Source organism: Chlorocebus sabaeus, chromosome 26 (genome assembly GCF_047675955.1).
Source record: "Chlorocebus sabaeus isolate Y175 chromosome 26, mChlSab1.0.hap1, whole genome shotgun sequence".
Classification (NCBI taxonomy): domain Eukaryota; kingdom Metazoa; phylum Chordata; class Mammalia; order Primates; family Cercopithecidae; genus Chlorocebus; species Chlorocebus sabaeus.
In genome coordinates this window covers 4448528-4470045 of record NC_132929.1, presented here as the reverse complement: position 1 = coordinate 4470045, position 21518 = coordinate 4448528, and the positions used below count along the sequence as shown (strand labels likewise).

At 42.0% G+C, this 21518-nt stretch overlaps 1 long non-coding RNA gene across 7 annotated transcripts in view; it reads left to right on the top strand.

The window, feature by feature from the left end:
- The first annotated feature begins 9709 nt into the window (after nt 1–9709).
- The window catches only part of LOC103246042 (uncharacterized), a 50626-nt gene continuing 38817 nt past the window's right edge, over nt 9710–21518 (top strand). For all 7 annotated transcript variants that reach the window (XR_012091436.1, XR_005235877.2, XR_012091437.1 and 4 more), the window contains exon 1: nt 9710–9780. This is a non-coding gene — a long non-coding RNA (uncharacterized lncRNA). The remainder of the gene's footprint in view (nt 9781–21518) is intronic.

Sequence of the window (21518 nt, the reverse complement as noted above, 5' to 3'; positions counted from 1 at the left end):
AGAGATGGGGTTTTACCATGTTGGCCAGGCTGGTCTCGAACTCCTGACCTCAAGTTACTCACCTGCCTCGGCCTGCCAAAGTGCTAGGATTACAGGTGTGAGCCACCACGCCCAGCCATGATAGGCATTCTCTAAGAGAACGCTGAGTGAAAAAGAAGTTAGGTTTAGGTTTGGTTGTTAGGTTAAGTGAGACACACAGGAAGTCACTCAATAGAACACATGAAAGCACAGGAATCGTTTATTACTTCCAGATAGAGAGAACAGGGCAGCATTCCCGTCTGGGGCAGCTGGAAGGGAAAATTCATCTGGGACAATTACAGGCAGCCTTCTGGAGGTGAGCAAAAGAGAAAAACAGGGAGTGACCGATGGGCCAAAGCGTCTACCGGGGTTCAGAGCATGACTTATACGGGCTTCCATTGGGGAGTTCTAAGTGGTAGGTTTAGAGCAAGCAGGTAGGAGCTCTGGGGGGTGGGGGGGCACACTGTGACTGAGAAGGGCTCACTGAGGCTTAACTGCATAGTAAATGTGGGTTGTGAGGGGTCAGCCAAGTGAGACAAGTGTTACACCTAGCTGTCCCGCAGAGGCAGTCACAGGATGTGGTTGCAAAAGTTAGATATCTCCATGTTCCACCAAGGAACAGGGAGAAGGTGAAAAACTAGCAACCGTGCCTTAGGTGATTAAACCCTGCTTTTTCAATGTGTAAGTTAAGTCTCTATTCAAAATGGATGCCTGGGCAATATAAAGTTATAATAATTTACTATAGTACTTAAGAATTCCAGTAATCTACTAATAACTAAAATCTCCAATCCCTCAGTAGAAGACAAACGGAGTTGGTCAATATATATTAAACTATATTTAAGAATGTTTCCTCGGCCGGGTGCGGTGGCTTATGCCTGTAATCCCAGCACTTTGTGAGTCTGAGGTGGGTGGATCAGGAGGTCAGAAGATGGAGACCATCCTGGCCAACATGGTGAAACCCCGGCTCTACTAAAATACAAAAAATTAGCTGGATGTGGTGGTGGGCGCCTGTAGTCACAGCTACTTGGGAGTCTGAGGCAGGGGAATCGATTGAACCTAAGAGGCAGAGGTTGCAGTGAGCTGAGGTCATGCCACTGCACTTCAGCCTGGTGAAAGAGCAAGACTCCATCTCAAAAAAAAAAAAAAAAAAAAAAAAAAAAGTTTTCTCAATAATAGACCAAAATACAGCAGATAAACCCCATGATTTTACAGTGAGGAGGAAGGGGTCACAGAGGAAAAAATAGTGTATTTCACTGAAGCCAGATTACACGTCTCACATTTCTCAAATAGGGTTGCATCTCAAAAATCATGATGAAGGCCGGGCGCGGTGGCTCAAGCCTGTAATCCCAGCACTTTGGGAGGCCGAGACGGGTGGATCACAAGGTCAGGAGATCGAGACCATCCTGGCTAACCCGGTGAAACCCCGTCTCTACTAAAAAATACAAAAAAAAAAAACTAGCCGGGCGCGGTGGCGAGCGCCTGTAGTCCCAGCTACTCGGGAGGCTGAGACAGGAGAATGGCGTGAACCCGGGAGGCGGAGCTTGCAGTGAGCTGAGATCCGGCCACTGCACTCCAGCCTGGGCGACAGAGCGAGACTCCGCCTCAAAAAAAAAAAAAAAAAAAAAAAAAATCATGATGAAAACACCACTGTGAGGAGGCAGTCATAATGTGAACTTGCATGAACTTGGTCTAAAAACCTTCCATGACACATTGCAGTGAGATCATCAACATCAAAACTTGCAGAGGGGCTGCAAATATTTTGGACAGATAATCTCCTGGAGACTGACAATGACCCTCACAACAAAAGTGGCATCATCACAGCTTCTGATAAGGACAAGTGATGTTTGTATGGGACAAAGCATGGAGAGGAAGAATTAAAAACTGTTTCAGAAGACGTTATCTCTTCATGGGAGATATTTTAGAATTCCTCTTGTTAATGTATTTTGCTTATAGTTTCCATGTCATGTAATCACACGATTTACATAAGACAAATGTCTACATTTATATAGATTGAAAATAGTTTTTTTCAACAATTATAAGAGAAAATTTTAAGTAATAAGAATTATCTGTGGCATAATTGGTAGGTTGTTTTATTCTTCCAGTGTGATATATAAAGTAATGATACATCATTCAATTGGTACAAATAATACCTGTTGCAATTACTTAGAAAAAGCTGTCAGTATTATCAACTACTAATTTAGTAGTTAGTATATACCTTCTATTCATCACAGTCTTTGAGTATTATTAGTATTCCTCACAGCATGCCAAGATGGAGGGATTATTATCATGCTCATGTTTCAGTTCTGAAGTTGAGCCTAAAGGTCCACAAGAAAGGAATGAAAGAAACTTAGGCTTTATTCTGCCTATCTCTAGAGTCATTGCTGACATCAACAATAGTAGCATACCTTTTTCCTTATGTGAAACAGACTTTCTACGTCTTACTTTAAGAAATATTGGCCGAGTGCAGTGGCTCACACCTGTAATCCCAGCACTTTGGGAGGCCAAGATGGGCGGATCACAAGGTCAGGAGATCGAGACCATCCTGGCTAACACGGTGAAACCTCGTCTCTACTAAAAATACAAAAAAATTAGCTGGGCGTGGTGGCGGGCGACTGTAGTCCAAGCTACTGGGGAGGTTGAGGCAGGAGAATGGCGTGAATCCGGGAGGCGGAGCGAGACTCCATCTCAAAAAAAAAAAAAAAAGGAAAAAAGAAAAGGAAAAGGGGAAAAAAAAATAGTGCTCTAGGCCGGGCGCAGTGGCTAACACCAGTAATCCCAGCGCTTGGGGGCCGAGGCGAGCATATCACTTAGGTCAGGAGTTCAAGACTAGCCTGACCAATGTGGTGAAACCCCGTCTCTACTAAAAATACCCAAATTAGCCAGGCATGATGGTGCATGCCTATAATCCCAGCTACTCGGGAGGCTGAGACAAGAGAATCGCTTGAACACAGGAGGCAGAGGTTGCAGCTAGCTGAGATTGTGCGACTGCACTTCAGCTAGACTCCATCTCAAAAAATAAATAAATTAATTAAAATACATATCATGGTAATAAAGTTATTTTCCTAAATTAGGGTCCAACTACTGGAAATTGTTTTTGTATTTGAGGTTTTTGATCCACCTGGAGTTGCTTTTTGTGTAACGTGAGCTCAAAGGTCAGATTTTATTTCCGCCTTATGGATATTCCATTTCCTGGAACAGTATTGATAACTAGTCTTTTCCCAATTTTCCCTTTTACAAATTACTTAGATATGCGTGTGTGTGTGTGTTTTAACTCTCTTATTTTTTTCATTGATTTATTTTTCTATCTCTGTGCACACACCACACTGTCTTGTTATTAAGAAAGTTCATTTAACAGAAGAATTTTTCCCTCAAAGCCCATTTTCTTAAACACTGTGTTATGGTGTCATAAAGAAAAAGAAGAGTAAAACCTCCATGCCTTGTACCTACACTGATATTCCCAGCTGTACCTCAAATAAGGGTATTTTAGAATTTGACAACACTACTACTGTTGCTTATGTCTCTAACACCCTCGTGAATCTTAGGCAGTCCTCCCACACCATCTCCAACTTTGTTTTTTTTAGTACTTCTCACTGAGTTTCATTCAATCTCTCGCCTCCTCATATCCCTTCCGTGCTTTCTGGAGCTTTGGGAACTTTCTACTCTGGTAGCAGCAGCCAGTAGGGAAGGAACATACACAGACACCCCCTGCATGTCTCCCTCGGAAGCACAGCTGCTCTGATGGTTGGTCCTGCTCCTTCTCTGGACCACATCTGCCAAGGATGGGGCCACAGCCTGTGCAGCTGAGCTGAGAGCTTGTTGTGGGGTCCGCATGAGCAAGTCCAGTTGCCCCCTGCCTTCTCTCAGGTCGATTGGGCAATTCAGTTATTTTGCATAAAGATCAAGTTTGTTCAACAATCATCTGGCTTGCTGACCCCAAACACATGCCCACTCAGACCTTGCCTTGAAATATTTCTTCTTGCTATTTGTTTTGGCATGCACATATCTTCAGCTTATGTATAAGTTAGGGGGGCATACAAAAACATTATCTGCAACTGAATTTGTATGTTTATATTGTATATTAATACCTTTCATATCTGTATTTAAAAATGCATTCACAATAATGTTTCAAAAAATCTTTTTCAATTTTCATCTTTTTAAGCATCACTTTTTCCGAAGTTGAAAGAGAAGATCACTTTTATTAGGAAAGACAGATGGTGCACATTCTCCGTTAGTGTTTTCTAGAAACTCCTTCTGAATGTGCAGAACAGACACTTTGCAAATGTGAATATCATCACGTCATTTGGTTTTCTTCTTACCCGAAAGCTGTAGACATTGGATGTAGGCATTGGCTGTAGTACTTGATTTCTTGTACCTCATTTTTGTAAATGTCTGCATAATATTATACCTCCTGGTACAGATGACCCATTATGTAGACATGTGTTCATTCTTACTTTTCATTGAGTGAACATTAAAATAGTTTTTAGTAAAAACAAAACAAACCAAAACAAAAGCCACTCAGATAATGTGTACATACATCTCCAGCCAGCGCATATTTTTGTAATATGGTCTGGTATAAAGGAATTGAAATATTTTATTTATTTTCTTTTATCTACTAGCATAATATTTTAAAAGGTTTCATGTTTATGACCCTTATAGATGATCATTTTTGTTCACTTAGTCAATAATTTACTCACATTTTCTATTATTTAGTGGTTCTACTGACGTCCATTATTTTAGCCTGAAACTTTGGGGTGACTCTAATAAAGTTTGTATGTGATTAGATGGCTGAGTGTCTTGGCTTGTGATGATGGGATTTCTCACCTGAAACTACCAGGAGGCACAAAAGCAAGAAGGCAGAAACAATTCAGAACTCCAACCAGAAGACTAGGTTTTATTGAGGGTTTGTAAGGTTGAGTGTCCCAATGCCAGCACGACAGTGTTGAGGGAAACAAATTCTCTTGTGAAAGAAGTTTTCCTTCAAAGTGGGTCTCTGATACGCTACAGCGTATGTCTGCTATTCAAGTAATGAAATCCTCAATATATTTTTTGAATATATTCTTTCTGGGGGAATGAAGGACATTTGTACAATATTTATGAGATTTTAGCAACACACAGAACAACAGCATTTTTAAAAAATTAGAGACAAGACTCGCTGTATTGCTCAGGCTGGAGTGCAGTGCGTTGATGATAGCTCACTGCAGCTTTGAACTCTTAAGCTCAGGCTATCCTCCTGCCTCAGTCTCCTGAGTATTTGGGACTACAGGTGCGTGCCACCATGCCCAGATAGCACAGATACTTGATGAGTACTTTCACACCAAATTAATAGATGGGCATGTGTTTTACCAGGCAATGCTGCAGTTAGAGACACTGACTCTTACTACTGTATACAGATAATTTCAAGACAGGATCTTAAGAGATTTTCACTCTATTGTTGAATTCAGGCCTGCCACCATTTACCTTGATATAACTTACTATAAAGAACAACTTTATATTCCATGCTAACTACATGGACCGTGGCATTTGTGTAGTGAAAGGCAAAGGAAGATGACTCCCCAATTTAAATGAAACTGGAGTTTTTCTGGGGGAAATAAATAGAGGAGATATGCCTTACTGGTTTCTCCTTCCTTCGTTGATAATTGTGTTCTGCTCTTATAAATAGAAAGCTCTATTTAAATATATTAATTATATAGTCTGCTACACAAGTAATGAACTTCTCAATATAATGGGCTTTAAATTATTCCGGGGGAATGAGAGACATTTGTATAAGATTTATGAGATGTTAGCAACAAACAGAGCAAGAGCATTTTAAACAAAACTTTACAGAGGCAAGCCCCTTGTCTTTCTTTGAGAGACAACTCTATTGTTGAATTCAGGCCTGCCATCGTTTACCTTGATAAAAGAAGGTAAATGTTACTCTTTTTTGCCATACATAACTAAATATAGTTATTTTAAATATCAGCCACACATAACCGAAAAATCATCAGAAATGCCAGGTTGGGTCCATGTGGGGTGGTTCAGCCTACGTACACATCCTTTCCTGCATCAATAATGGATTGCCCTTCATCCTTGGGCTTGTCATGCCCTAGATGGCCTGGTGATATAAAGGCCTCTGTCTGTTTTTCAGACAGGAGTATGATGAAAGGGTTGAAGGCCAAGTCCTTTTTTTTTTTTCCGAGACCGAGTCTCGCTTTGTCACCAGACTGGGGTGCAGCCTGGAGTGTGCAATCTCAGCTCACTGACTGCAACCTCCGCCTCTGGGGTTCAAGTGATTCTCCTTCCTCAACCTCCCAAGTAACTGGGACTACAGGCACGCACCACCACGCCCAGCTAATTTGTGTATTTTCGGTAGAGATGGGGTTTCACCATGTTGGCCAGGATGGTCTCAATCTCCTGACCTTGTGATCTGCCCGCCTCAGCCTCCCAAAGTGTAGGGATTACAGGTGTGAGCCACTGCGCCCAGCCAAAGGCCAAGTTCTTTCAAATGACTTGTGCTTTTTCCTGTTTTTCTGAACTGTGCCCACAGTTCTGTAACCCGTATCTCATAGAATAATGATGGCAAATAGCAACACTCTCTCATAAGAGCTGGTATGATTATTGTCTTCCATTCTTGATACTGGATGTGGAGACTAGCTTGATGCAATTGGACAGCATTGATCTTCCAGACTCTCAGTTCCATCTTCCAAATTCAGAAAGTCATCCAAGATCCTTGCCATACCTTACACAGCCAGGGAACTTTCCTAAAGCATCAAGCTGAGGAAATAGTAGGGCTCACGTAAGTGTTTCACATCTCTCAGGTATCAATGTCCTTCATTGCTTGATGCACAGTATCTTTTAAATCATGGTTTAATATACTTGTCCATTTTTAATTTTTATGTGTAGTGAGGCAAATCTAATCCCTCAGTATTTCCAAAGGATTTTCATTCATTCTATCTACAATTATTCAATGATGGCTATACTTCTGGCTGTACAGTTAGAATTGGCAGTATTAAGGTGCATAAGGAACCATGAGAAACACAGAGAAAGACAGACAAGTGAATTGTCATTTGTAACATTTAAGAGGAGGTCAAGCTGGGTGCGGTGGCTCACATCTGTAATCCCAGCACTTTGAAAGGCCGAGGTGGGAAGATTACCCGAGGTCAGGAGGTAGAGACCAGCTTGGCCAACATAGTGAAACCCTGTCTCTACTAAAACTAGAAAAATTAGCTGGGTGTGGTGGTGGGTGCCTGTAATCCCAGCTATCGGGAGGCTGAGGCAGGAGAATCACTTGAACCTGGGAGGCAGAGGTTGCAGTTAGCAGAGATGGCTCATTGAACTCCTGCCTGGGCGACAGAGTGAGACTCCATCTCAAAAAAAAAAAGGAGGTCAGAATTGATCAATTGATAAATACACTGTTTTTGTAGGAATCTCACTGGGGGATATCGACTGTATGTCAATGAATCAAAGGTTTAAGACGGATCTAAAAGAAGGGATAATATCCCTGTCAATCAAATGATTATAAATATAATATTCTGATTTTATACTTATTAAATGAACTCTTCTATAATTATAAAGGCATGTTTATTCCCATAAAAATGAAAGCAATATTAAAATTCATGTATGTATTCACACATATCTTGAAATTATGATTCTGATTGTTCTGAATTAGATTTTGATCCAGAGTCATGGATGACTTAACATCACCCTGTGTTGCATGAAGATGAGACCTTTCTTTCTTTTTTTTTTTCCTGAGACAGAGTCTCGCTCTGTTGCCCAGGCTGGAGTGCAGTGGCGCAATCTCGGCTCACTGCAAGCTCCGCCTCCTGGGTTCACACCATTCTCCTGCCTCAGCCTCCCAAGTAGCTGCGACTACAGGCGCCCTCCACCACGCCCGACTAATTTTTTGTATTTTTAGTAGAGAAAGGGTTTCACCGTGTTAGCCAGGATGGTTTTGATCTCCTGACCTCGTGATCCGCCTGCCTCAGCCTCAAAATGCTGGGATTACCGGTATGAGCCACTGCACCCGGCCAAGACCTTTGTTTTTGTTTGTTTGTTTGTTTGTTTTGAGATGGAGTCTTGCTCTGTTGCCAGGCTGGAGTGCAGTGGTGCGATCTCGGCTCACTGCAACCTCCTCCTCGCAGGTTCAAGCGATTCCCCTGCCTCAGCCTCCTGAGTAGCTGAGACTTACGCCTGGCTCATTTTTTGTATTTTAGTAGAGACGAGGTTTCACTATGTCGGCCAGGATGGTTGACAATGAGACCTTTCTTAATAAAAGAGGCGTCACCATTGTCCTTGTGATCTGCACATCTCCTGTTGACATCTATGTTCAAGTTTTGATGCAGATGATCTCATCAGAAGGGGGCAGCAGATAATTCCAGGACAAGTTCATCCATGTGCAGACAACAAACACCATGTCATGGCTCACACGACACTAACAGTGATTGTGACAAAATTTGAAAAACAGCAATACTCAAATTGGTGAAATAGGGTAAGTAATAAGCATTTGGAAATCTTTATCAAGGGAACCATATTCATGGAGCTGAATCTAGAAAACAATATTTTACTTTGTATGGTGGTGGGCAGGCGGGGCAGGAACACTGTCCAGAGGGACAGAAGGAATTCAGATGAGGCAAAAACAGTGTGGCCCACGAGAGGGGCTCTGCAGTGCATTCAGGATGGGGGGGCCTGAGAAGAGGCTGAGGGGAGTGAGGGCTCGCATCCTGAGCTGAGAACAGAAGAGGGAAAAAGAAACATGCCCGCCTTCAATTTCAAGTCATCTTCAGACTGAAAGAGGCATGGGGTTTATTTTGAATTTAGCAAGAATATACATAGAGAGTGCCAGATAATGAATTCACTAGTGAAATACAATATAGAGGAGACTCTTCTGTGTTGCTTTTAGTGCATTACATGTGTGGGGCACATAGGGGAACACATGGGCAAAGTTTCCATATTCTCTGATATTTCAGACAAGAGGGGATTCAGAAGGCTTGAAAGAATTCTAAACTGTAGGTGGAAGAGCTGCCCTTGGGAACTCAGGGAACAGGCATCAGGCCTGGAATGGGATGGACAAGCTGGGCCTCCAGGAGAAGCAGCACGGCAGGAGATGCTGGAGAATGAGGAGCAGTAAGTCCCGCAGACAGGGGAGGGAAAGGCAAGAGGAACAGGCCAGGCCATGAGAAGAGGGCGGTGGATTGGAAGGAGCAGTGGGATGAGTAACAGGTGAGGAGGCAGGAGCAGGAAGGGCCTGGGCAGAGAAGGAAGGGAGGGCCGCTCCCTGAGGACCGCACAGACTGCATTCTGTGGCGAGGGATGTGAATGTCTGGGTCTTATTCCCTAAAATGGTACGCCATGACGTCTGCCTTCAGAAAACAGAATGAGTCAGGACGGTCCCTGCTCACCTAAGAGGCTTTTGGGCATCAGCAGGTGGGGCGGGGTCTGAGGAGGAGCAAGAGAGGAGAAGGGCGGGCAGGGTCCCTGGGCTTGCAGATGGGCAGGCTTAGGGACCTTGGATTCTCTTGTTCTCCTCCCTTTTGCTCAGAACCACCATGCAGCTTCCTTGCCCCAAAAGCCCCTCATCCCACAGGAGCGGAGGTTCTCTCCTCGGGTGCAGGTGGGGTCCACAACTGAGGAAATTCAGGCTGACCCGCTCAGTGCGCCACCTGGCGTCCACACCGGGTGGGCGGGGCGCCGCCTGACCGGAAGTGCAGAGAGTGGGAGCAGCTGCGCGGAGACCAGACCCCGCAGGCTGCGCAGGCGAGGCGGACGGGCGCGGGAAGCGGTGCGCAGGTAGGGGCAGAGGGCGGGGGGCGTTCTGGGGTGCTTCTTTGTGGACATACGCAGGTTCATCCGTTTGCGTCTGCATGTGCTCAATCTTTGATATTTTCATTCAAACCCCATCATTTCTTCGCGTGCCTCTGAGCCTAACAGGTACTTGCAGGTTCCTCTTCTATCACATGTCCCCCTTTACGTGTATGTACCCGTAGTTTTTTACCTAAATTTCTCCTTCCTTTCTTTTCTCTTTTCTTGTCTTGTCTCTCTCTCTCTCTCTTTTTTTTTTTTTTTAGTTTCACTGCTGTCGCCCAGGGTGGAGTGCAGTGGTGGTATCTCGCACACAAACTGCAACCTCTGCCCCCGGGGTTCAAGCTATTCTCCTGCCTCAGCCTCCCGAGTAGCTGGGATTACAGGCACCCTCCATCACGCCAATTTTTATATTTTTAGTAGAGATGGGGTTTCATCATGTTGCCCAGGCTGGTCTCGAACTCCTGACCTCAGGTGATCTGCACGCCTCGGTTTCCCAAAGTGCTCGGATTATAGCTGTGAGCCACGGCGCCTGACTGCTTACCTAAATTTTTTTATTGGTGGATTATTTTTAAAGTATTTGCCAGTTTAGTAAACAAATGAAATTACCCTGCCTTAGCATGCTTTTGATTGGTTATTTTAGTTTTAGTTTTAGTTTAGTTTCGTTTGTTTGTTTTTAGACAAAATCTCTCTCCGTCCCGTGGTGCAATCTTGGCTCACTGCAACCTCCACCTCCCGGGTTCAAGCGATTCTCCTGCCACCATGCCCAGCTAATTTTTGTGTTTTCAGTACAGATGGGGTTTCGTCATGTTGGTCAGGCTGGTCTCAAACTCCAGACCTTAGGTGATCCACCCGTCTGGGCCTCCCAAAGTTTGGTCGATCATTTTTGAATATTACTATTTTCCATATAGGGGCGCGCTCTTTTGCATCCCTTTAAGGGGTCTTGTGTGTTTCTTGTTAAATTTGGGTACTTCTATGTTCTGGAAATTATGAAGCTATCATTATTCATTTTTAAAACGCAGTGGCTTTATCCGTTCTGTTTTTACTTCCTTACCATGTATCTTTTCTTCTGCCTAATTTTGGAAATTTGTTCCCCCTTTATGTGTCCTATGGTTGAAACTTTGTTCATTTTTACTTCAGTTGTATAATTCTTCCTCATACATGTATTCAGGGCTCGAAATTTAACCTCTGCTTTCTTTCAATTCCACTCGTTTAATTCAGAATATTTTTAAATCTATTTTTTTTAACCTATGTGTTATTTGAAGTGTGTTTTATCACCACAAATTTCGTGATTTTTCAGTGTTCGTTCTCATGTTGATTTCGACTTTAATACCACTGTGATCCAAGAGCAGGCATTGCATAGCATTTACTATTTTAAATTTGTTTAGTTGGATTTTATGACCAAAAATATTGTCTAGTTTGGTTAATGGTCTATGTGACCTTAAAAAGAATGTGTGTTTTTTCATTGTTGATAAGATAGTTGATAGATAATAATTATATGCAGTTGAGTGATGGTGCTGTTGAGTTCAGCTATATCCATATGGATTTTCTGCCTGCTGGATTTTGTCCATTTCTGATAGTCAAGTGGTGAAGTATCCAGGTATGATATTGGATTAATCTATTTCTCCTTGTGGTTCCACCAGGATCTACTTCACATAGTTTGATGTTCACTTTTAGGTGCATACATGTTAAGGATTGTTACATCTTGGAGAATTAACCCATTTTTCATTTTGTAATGCCCTTCTTTATTCTTGATTTATACATATATGTATGCCTGAAATGTATCTATATCTATATGCTTAATATGATCTGCACATATATATGTATAAAAGCATGACTATACACAGGCAATAATGACAGCAATAATACAATGAATGGGAGGGAGGAATTGGGATTATTTTGGTGTGATACGGGTACTCATCGTACTTGTGAAGCGCTATTTGAAAGGTGGCATGGGTTCGTTGTAGATGTATATTGAAAACACAGAGGCAGTCTGTTGGAATAAGGGCCTCGATTTCTTGCTTGGCTATTGACCAGAGGCTGCTTTCATTTCCGTTCTATGTTAGCTTCTCGCACATGACAGGATACACCCTCATAGCCATCAAGCAAGAGAGGTTGCTAGTAAGACAGAAATCACAATCTTATGTAACATAATCACCTACATGATCTTTCCTTACCTTTCAATATTCCATTTTAAAAGCAATCACATTTACTGGCCTCACTCAGATGGAAAGGATTTGAATATAAGGTTGTGTGCATCAAGAGGAGGGTATCATTGGGTGCCATCACAGGGTGTACCTGCCATGTCAAGTCTTCTTCAATCTGCAACAGTTTCTTAATCTTCGCTTATTTGTGTATTTTTATTTGACCCTTTTGAAAAGCATTGGTCAGGCATTTTATAGGATGTCCCACAATATGGGTTTGTCTGATAGTTTCTCACAATTAAACTAGGAATATGGATTAATTTAGACACTGGCATATATCTAAGTTTGAAGACGATAAATATTGAATATATATTACTTACAAATCTAGAGTGAAAAATGATCAAGAAAAATAGGAAGTTAAAAAATAGAGAAATCATCTTACCTTCAGTGGGTAAGGAATGTATGGAATTGGGGAGATGCACTCTGAGGGCATCAGCTATATTTATTTATTTTTTATTTTATTTTTTTTTGAGACGGAGTCTCGCTCTGTCGCCCAGGCTGGAGTGCGGTGGTGTGATCTCGGCTCACTGCAAGCTCCGCCTCCCAGGTTCACACCATTCTCCTGCCTAGCCTCCTGAGTAGCTGGGACTACAGGCGCCCGCTACCAGCCTGGCTAATTTTTTGTATATGTATATACATATATATACACACATATATATTTTTAGTAGAGGTGGGGTTTCACTGTGTTAGCCAGGATTGTCTTGATCTCTGGCAGCAGCTGTAATTCTAATAAATTGTTTACTAAACTCACAGTGAAATTTTTTAAAAATGAGAACTATATTTTTTATTTAGAATAGTTTCATGTTTATGGAACAGTTTTGAAAATAGTTTCCGCATACCAGCACATAGATGCCCTTATTATTCACCTCTTACGTTAGTGGAGCACATTTATCATGATTAATGAACTGATACCATATATGATCATTCACTAACATCTAAACATTATTCCCATTTCCTTAGATTTTACTTAATGTCAACTTGCTCCCCCAGATCCCATCCAGGATACATCACATTTAGATAGCAAGTTTCTTTAGGCTCCTTTCGGCTGTGAGAGTTTCTCAGACTTTGTTTGTTTGTGATGACATTGGCATTGCTCACATGGGATTTGTCTGCTGCTTTTCTCATGTTTAGACAGGCGTTAAGGGTGGAGGGGAAGAAGACCACAGAAGGAACATGCCATTCTCTTCATACCATATCAAGGTTATGTGCTATCAACATGCTTTATCATGATTGATGTTAATTTGATCATCTGGATGGAGTATTTTTATCAGATTTATACAATATATAATCACCATTTATTCCCCTTTTTATGTGATATGTTTTGAAAAGAAGTCTCTGCTGGGCATGGTGGCTCATGCCTATAATCCCAGCACTTTGTGAGGCCGAGGCAGGCAGATCACAAGGTCAGGAGATGGAGACCATCCTGGCTAACATGGTGAAACCCCGTCTCTACTGAAAATACAAAAGGGCGTGGTGGTGGGCACCTGTAGTCCCAGCTACTTGGGAGGCTGAGGCAGGAGAATGGCATGAACCCGGGAGGCGGAGCTTGCACTGGAGCCTGGGCGACAGAGTGGCGACAGAGTGAGACTCTGTCTCAAAAAAAAAAAAAAAAAAAAAAAAAGAAAAGAAAAGAAAAGAAAAGAATTCCCTGTGCCCGCACACGTTGAGCAGAGGAGAGTCATGCTCCACTTCCTCATGGGCAGGTTAGCTACAAAAACTATTTGGAATTGTATTCAGCTTTGATAATTCATCTGTTCTCCATCATTGTACTTATTTATTCACTCATGTGTATGAACATGAAATCTTGGATATTTATTTTATTCTTATACTCTTGTATTTGTTTGTTGCTCGGATTTTTCCATTGTTGTTCATTGGAAGGTCTTTCAGTTGGCTCTTTTATTTTGAAATACGCACATCATTGTGGTTTGATTTTGTTTCTTTGTTTGCTTGTGTTGTTGTGGTTTTGCTTAATTTTTTTCTTGGTTTCTAGCACTACCTTGTGCTCCAGGATCATTGTGTTTATTCCCTTCCCATGGCTAGTATTCACCATTTCTCCAGGGAGACCTGATTCATTTATTGGAAAATGCTATTGGAAATGAAGTTGTGGACACAGTGTGTGCAATGTGGCACAGACTTTGTCAGATGAAAAAGCAAATAATATTTGGTTTTACAGTAGCTCACACATGTACTCATTTCTACAAATATTTCTACAAGTGTCCATATTATCTATTTTAAATTAAACATGAATTTCTACTAATGTCTCCAGCACCACATGACCTAATCCAGTAGCACATGAATTAATTTGAGTAAATCTACCCACTGTTACTGTCTTATATGTAACCACATACTCTAACTATGAGAAATTTGACTCCATATTCTTTATCGTTCAGTTCCAAAAAATATATATGTATTGCTGTTTCAGAATCAATAATTCATATTCTCACGAGAAACAACTTCACTAAATAAGTATAGTGCTTATATATGTCTTTAAGCCTTTGGATTTAGAATCTGTACTTATAAGCCACTCCCCTTTCCCCCCCTACTCCCTTCAGTGAGATTATTTTATGCATGTGTAGTATACTTACTTCATTTTGTTAGCATTCCTCCCTAGGAAACCCCAACTTACTTAATATTTTTTAATTTGCATATGTTTAGGTTCACTGTTTGTGTCATAAAGTTCTGTGGAATCTGAAATACAGTATCATGTGTTCACCATTACAGTTTCATTATAGAAACTTTTCACTGCCCTAAAGAAACTCCCAGTACCTCGCCCATTCGACCTTTCTGTTTCGTAAGTCCCTGGTAGCCAGTAGTATTTTATAATCTGTATAGTTTCATCTATTCAAGAGTTTCATATAAACTGAAATAGAGAGACGTGGTCTTTTCAAACTGGGTTCTTTCACTTAGCAATATGCCTTTAATATTTGTGCAGTATATTTCATGGTGGTTTAGGCTTGCACTTCACTAATGTATTAGTCCATTTTGCATTGCTGTAAAGCAATACCCAAATCTGGGTTAATTTATAAAGCAAGGAGGTTTATTTGGCTCAGGGTTCTGAAAACTGTGTAAGAAGCATAGTGTTGTTTGCATCTTCTTGTGAGGGTCTTAGGAAGCTTCCAATCATGGTGGAAGGCAAAGAGGAAGTAGGCTTGTCACATTACATGAGAGACAGCAAGAGACAGTGGGGGACGTCCCAGGCTGTTTTTAACAATCAGATCTTTTGGTAACTAATAGAGTGAGAACTAAGTCATTACCAGAATGACAGCACCAAATCATTCATAAGGGATCAACCCCATGGGGCGTTTCACCAGCCTTCAACTCCAACTTTGGGGATCCCATTTCAACATGACATTTGGAAGGGACAAATATCCAAACTCTATCACCTAATGACTAAAGGTATTCAACAACTTTTCATGTGAATTTGTCTATTTTTTTTTTGTCAGTTTTCTTTTGGTGTTATATTCTAGAAAGCATTATTTAATCCAAGACGACAGAAATTTATACCTGTGTTATCGTATTTGGGTTTGTAGTTTTAGTGCTTACGTTTATGTCTGTGATCCATTTTGAGTTACTTAAGTATATGGCATCCAACTAGCATATGGCATCCAACTAGCATGTAGCTATCCATTTGTGCCAGCAACATTTGTTGAAAAAACTATTTTTGCAAATTGAATTGTTTCAGTAACATTGTAAAATCAGTTGAATACAAGGGTAAGAGTTAATTTTGGGGCACTCAATTCCATTGCATTGATCTTTATGTCTGTCTTTGTACTAAGCAATATCACACTGTCTTGATTATTATCACTTTGTAGTAAGCCTAGGCTGTTCTCAATTTCCTGGTTTCAAGTGATCCTCCCACCTTGGCCTCCCAAAGTGCTGGCATATATTTCTTTTTCTAGATTGTTTTTGGCTTTTTTGGATCTCTTGAATTTCCATGTGAATTTTAGAATCAAGCTGATTCTAAATTGTAAATTATAGCAAACAGCTTGTAAATTATAGCAAACAATAATGCAACTGGGATTTTGACCAATTTTTGAGAGATAACTTGCATTGAACCTGTGAAGCTGCATTGACCTATTTGTGTATTGTCATCTTAACAATATCAAGCCTTCTGATCAATGGAGATGGGATTTTTCCACTTATCTTTTAAAAGAAAGTATTTAGAGAGAGATGGGTGTTTCACTCTGTCACCTGGGATGGCGTGCAGTGGTGGGATCATAGCTCACTGGAGCCTCGAACATCTGAGCTCAAGCGATTCTCCTGCCTTGGCCTCCCAAAGTGCTGGGATTACAGATGTGAGCCACCGTACCCAGCCTTTGTTATTTTTGTTTTATTTATTTTTTCCTATTCGTATATTGAAAAAAGTGTTGATGCTTAGGAAAATCCCCTTATGTCACAGAAGTTCCCTTATCCGCCTCTCAGGGCATGCGATGTGGGAGTGGCTGGTTTCTTCAGTGCCCTGCTGCTCAAACCCCTAGCGGGAGCACGCAGACGGGCCAGTTGTGGGGCTCCTACCCCACAGCAGTGTCTAGGGGTGAATGTTTACAGCTCCCGAGGTCCCAATGGGCATGTTTCACAGGGTGCTCTTTCAGTTTAGCTGTCGCAGGTGGGTTGGGTTGGTCAGCTCAGTTAGACCCCTTGCCTTATTGCGAGGACAGAAGGCTTTCTGTATCCTGGCTGGGAGAATTGGAGGATACGGGGGCTTGGAGAATGAGTGCAAGATTTTACTGAGTAGAAGTAGCTCTCGACAGATGGGGAAGCCAGAAGGCTGATGGAGTGGGAAGGTGGTTTTCCCCTGGAGTCGGGCTGCTCAGCGGCTGGGGCTCTTCTCCAACTGCCCCGGCCAAACTCTGTGTCGTTCTGCTGGTCGATGGCCTGCTGGCCTGCTGGCATCTGCCAGTGTGCTCTTCCGCTGGCGTGCTCCCCTCAACGTCCTCTTGACGTCCAGCCACTTGTGTCTCTGCCTGCTAGCGTCTTGGGGGTTTTTTATAGGTACAGGATGGGGACGTGGCAGGCCAGGGTGGTCTTGGGAAATGCAAAATTTGGGCGGGAAAACAGAAATGCCTGTCCTCACTTAGGTCCATGGGCACAGGCCAAGGAGTGGAACCCTAGCCTGGGACCACACCCTTCCATTCCCAGCACTTCCTTGCCCCACTTCTGTATCAACAGGATTTAATTTGCTTGTATTTCCTTGAGAATTTTTGCCTCTGTATTCATAAAGCATGTTAGTCTGTAATTTTCCTTTCATGTAACATCTTTTTCTGGTTGTAGTCTAAGGGTAAACCAGCCTTACAAATGAGTTGGGGAGTGATATTATCCATTCTGTATTTTGGTTTTCTTTGTAAGGGTTTTTTGAAGATTTAATATTAATTATTTAAACTTTTGGAATAATTCATAAGTAAAGTCATCTTGACCTGGACAAGATTTGGATCCTAACAGCAATTGTGTGAGCTGAGAGGAGGATCCATATGACTTCAGCCTTCATCTGAGACGTTAGCCTTGGCCATCATCTACATCTGGATTCCTGACCTGGAGAAACTGTGAGATATGATACATGGATGTGAGGTTTTATTCACTAAGTTATATGCTAATTTATTATGCTGCAATAAACAGGTAATACAACTGACAGTAAATTTAATATGGCATCACATGTTGGGTCCTGGAACAGAGAAATAGCATTAGTAGGACATGTGGCAAAATCTGAGGAAATTCCATGGTTGAGTTACTAATTTTGTATCATTGTCAATTTCTCACTGTCCATAAACATACTATGGTTATATACAATGTTAACATTACAGGAAGCTGAAGCATCTAGGAAACTCTCTATCAATAGGCACTAAACCTAAAGTTATTTCAAAATGAATAAGTATTATTTTGGACAGAAAAATGAAGGTATTTAAAAACCCCATTGTGCTAAGGAAATTAATAGGCATGCAGATAGAAAATGGGAAAAATGGTTCTTCTTACCTATTCACAAGAAGAAAAAAAATTTTCTTCAAGAAAACCTCCTCAACTCATCAGTTTTTTTTTTCCCCTTACCATCACACTCACCAATACCTAGTCATCAGTTTGTGTGTCAGTAACCACTTCCTCAAAGAGGTGGCCATGCGTCACCTATCCTGGAAAACCCCATTTTCAGACAACATCTACAAGTGAATCTGCAGGATACCACTAAAGCCTCTTTGGAGCACGTGACTTCTGCACATTCGAAGCTAATACTGCGAAATTTCAATTATGGAGAACTTAAATTTTGTTTCTGAATTCAGAAAAGTGTTTCCCTGGTACAGGATTTCCTTCTTTAAGTTTTCAAAAGACAACCATATTTTCAGCCCTATAATAAAACCCTGTGATAATTCAGTTCTCTTTATTGTAAGACTTTTCTGGAATTTTCTGGGCTCAGGTATTTCACTGACACTCTCATCATGGAATGAAATTATGCATTGTCAAGCCTCAAAGGCACATTATAGATATCATTGTGGTAGCAGGTAGGCTAGCTTTAAAAAGAAAGCTTGCGGCCAGGTGCAGTGGCTCACGCCTGTAATCCCAGCACTTTGGGAGGCCAAGGCAGGTGGATCATGAGGTCAGGAGTTGGAGACCATCCTGGCCAACATGGTGAAACCCCCTCTCTACTAAAAATACAAAAATTAGCTGGGCATGATGGTGCGCGCCTGTAATGCCAGCTACTCGGGAGGCTGAGGCAGGAGAATGGCTTGAACCCAGAAGGCAGAGGTTGCAGTGAGCCGAGATTGCACCACTGCACTGCAGCCTGGCCAACAGGGCGAGACTCTGTCTGGAAAAAAAAAAAAAAAAAAAAAAAGCTTCCATACATGGTGGTTTAGGCCAGTTCCTGGTTGCACAGACCTGGGAATGAATCTTTAGACACCAGGTTTTTGGCTAAGAAGGCAAACTAGTGATTCGTAATTTGTTGTTCACAGAAAAATCCTAGCAAGGAAAACAGAAAATGAAAGAACACCACACATACAGTGTATCCCTAACCCACCATGCAATGATCTAAGAGATGGACACAGGCTGAATGGTGACTCTGCATATATGGTGGCTAAACAAACATTCCCACAGCAGGGAGGACTGTCCCCTTATCCCCCACACAGCTTCCTGTTCATAGGCCACAGCACTCTGCTGGGTATCACCCGGGTTGTGTGCAGGAGCCATGCCCACAAAGCCTACCAAAGCATGGGAATGCACTACCATGGACATTTACAAAGTCAAGATTCCTGTATTTACTGTCTGTAATAATGGGGTATAATCTCCATACACATTCATAGCTTTAGGGATAAAGCTAACTCCTGAGGCTTGGGGACTTGGAGTGAGAGATACAGCTAACCCGGACCATATGCATCACTTCTGAGATTAGGATAGCAAATATTTAAGGGCTATGATTTTGGGCACTTATAAATTAAGACACCGTGTCACCCCTCTGAGCTCATACTCCGCTCCCTGAGAAAAGACAGACTTATTTAAATTCCGAATCTTAAAACATGGAGAGTTATTCAGTTCATTTTATTTTAACTGGAGCTTCCATAATAACTAAGTGACTTGTCAAATCTCCTTTTCCTTTTAATGTATACATTAAAATATATGATGATGTAGATTATTAATATTATTCCTGACCAAACTCTTCAGAAAAAAAAAAAGATGGGCTGGGCGTGGTGGCTCACGCCTCTAATCCCAGCACTTTGGGAGGCCGAGGTGGGTGGATCACGAGGTCAGGAGATCGAGCCCATCCTGGCTAACATGGTGAAACCTTGTCTCCACTAAAAAATACAAAAAATTAGCTGGGCATGGTGGTGGGCGCCTGTAGTCCCAGCTACTCGGGAGGCTGAGGCAGGAGAATGGCGTAAACCCAGAGGCGGAGCTTGCAGTGAGCCGAGATCTCGCCACTGCACTCCAGCCTGGGCGACAGAGTGAGACTCCATCTCAAAAAAAAAAAAAAAAAAAGATGGAGAAGCAAAGTTACAAGAGATGAACAGCCACAGGTAGATGTGAACAAGAAGGGTCCCACTTCAACGTGGCCAATGAGCGATCATCGAGCACCGAGTACTAAAGGTTAAGATGTGGCAGGTCATAGACACAAAACTGTACCAATATGATGTCTCAGGCACAGAGGACACAGTCCTGAGCACCAAATGCCCAAACATGACTCTGATAGTGCAGAAGATTTGATTCCCCATAACCCACTAAACCAACTGAGAGTCGATTTCACAGAGCTGGCCTGGACACTAGAATTCTCAGAAAGATGCTAATGAAAACATCCCAAAGTCAAACCACATCATGAGGTAAGAACCCTACACCCTGTCTCCACAGCAGCCTGAATAGAAGATAGAGTCCAGTGAAGATCAGGACTTGCTGTTGTCTTCATTTAGCCTTCCTGAAGCCTCCAACTCTAGGTGTAAATGCATTCAGCATCTGAAGTCATTAAATCATTAATCATTTGAATTTATGATTTACTCAATATATTAATCAGGGAACATGAAAGCCCATTAGATAATCAATTACCCAAAAATAGGGTTGTTCATAGTAGCAACGGGGAAGAGCAAAACATTTTATGGAAAACATAATACATCTACTTCTGTCCTGATTGATCATAAAGCCATTGTATGCTGACCATTCATGTGATTAGAAGGACTACTGTGAATATGAATCTATAGCTAAAATACAGATATACTAATGTTATAGATTGAATAATTAGACTTGGAGTCCCACTTACAGGGAGTATTGCTCATATTTTTTAAGATTATAACAGGATTTATCAAGATACAACTTTTTCTAAATCTTTAGAGTTGACACTCTGATGCAAACTTTCATCGAACCCTTTGGCATTTCCATATTCCTTTTCCAGACACTTTTGGAACCATATGTTATAAAATTACCTCTCTGGCCAGGCGCAGGGGCTCACACCTGTAATCCCAGCACTTTGGGAGGCCAAGATGGGCAGATCACCTGAGGTCAGGAGTTCGAGACCAGCTTGGCCAAAATGGGGAAATCCTGTCTCTAATAAAAATACAAAAATGGGCTGGGCGCGGTGGCTCACACCTGTAATCCCAGCACTTTGGGAGGCCGAGGTAGGCAGATCACGAGGTCAGGAGATCAAGACCATCCTGGCTAACATGGTGAAACCCCGTCTCCACTAAAAATACAAAAAATTAGCTGGGCATGGTGGTGGGTACCTGTTACAGTCCCAGCTACTTGGGAGGCTGAGACAGGAGAATGGCGTGAACCTGGGAGATGGTGCTTGCAGTGAGCCGAGATCGCACCACTGTACTCCAGCCTGGGTGACAGAGTGAGACTCTGTCTCAAAAAACAAAAAAAGAGAAAAAAATACAAAAATGGCTGTGCATGGTGGCTCATGCCTGTAATCCCAGCACTTTGGGAGGCTGAGATGGGCAGATCATCTGTGGTCAGGAGTTTGAGACCAGCTTGGCTAAAATGGGGAAACTCTGTCTCTAATAAAAATACAAAAATGGCTGGGCATAGTGGCTCACACCTGTAATCCCAGCACTTTGG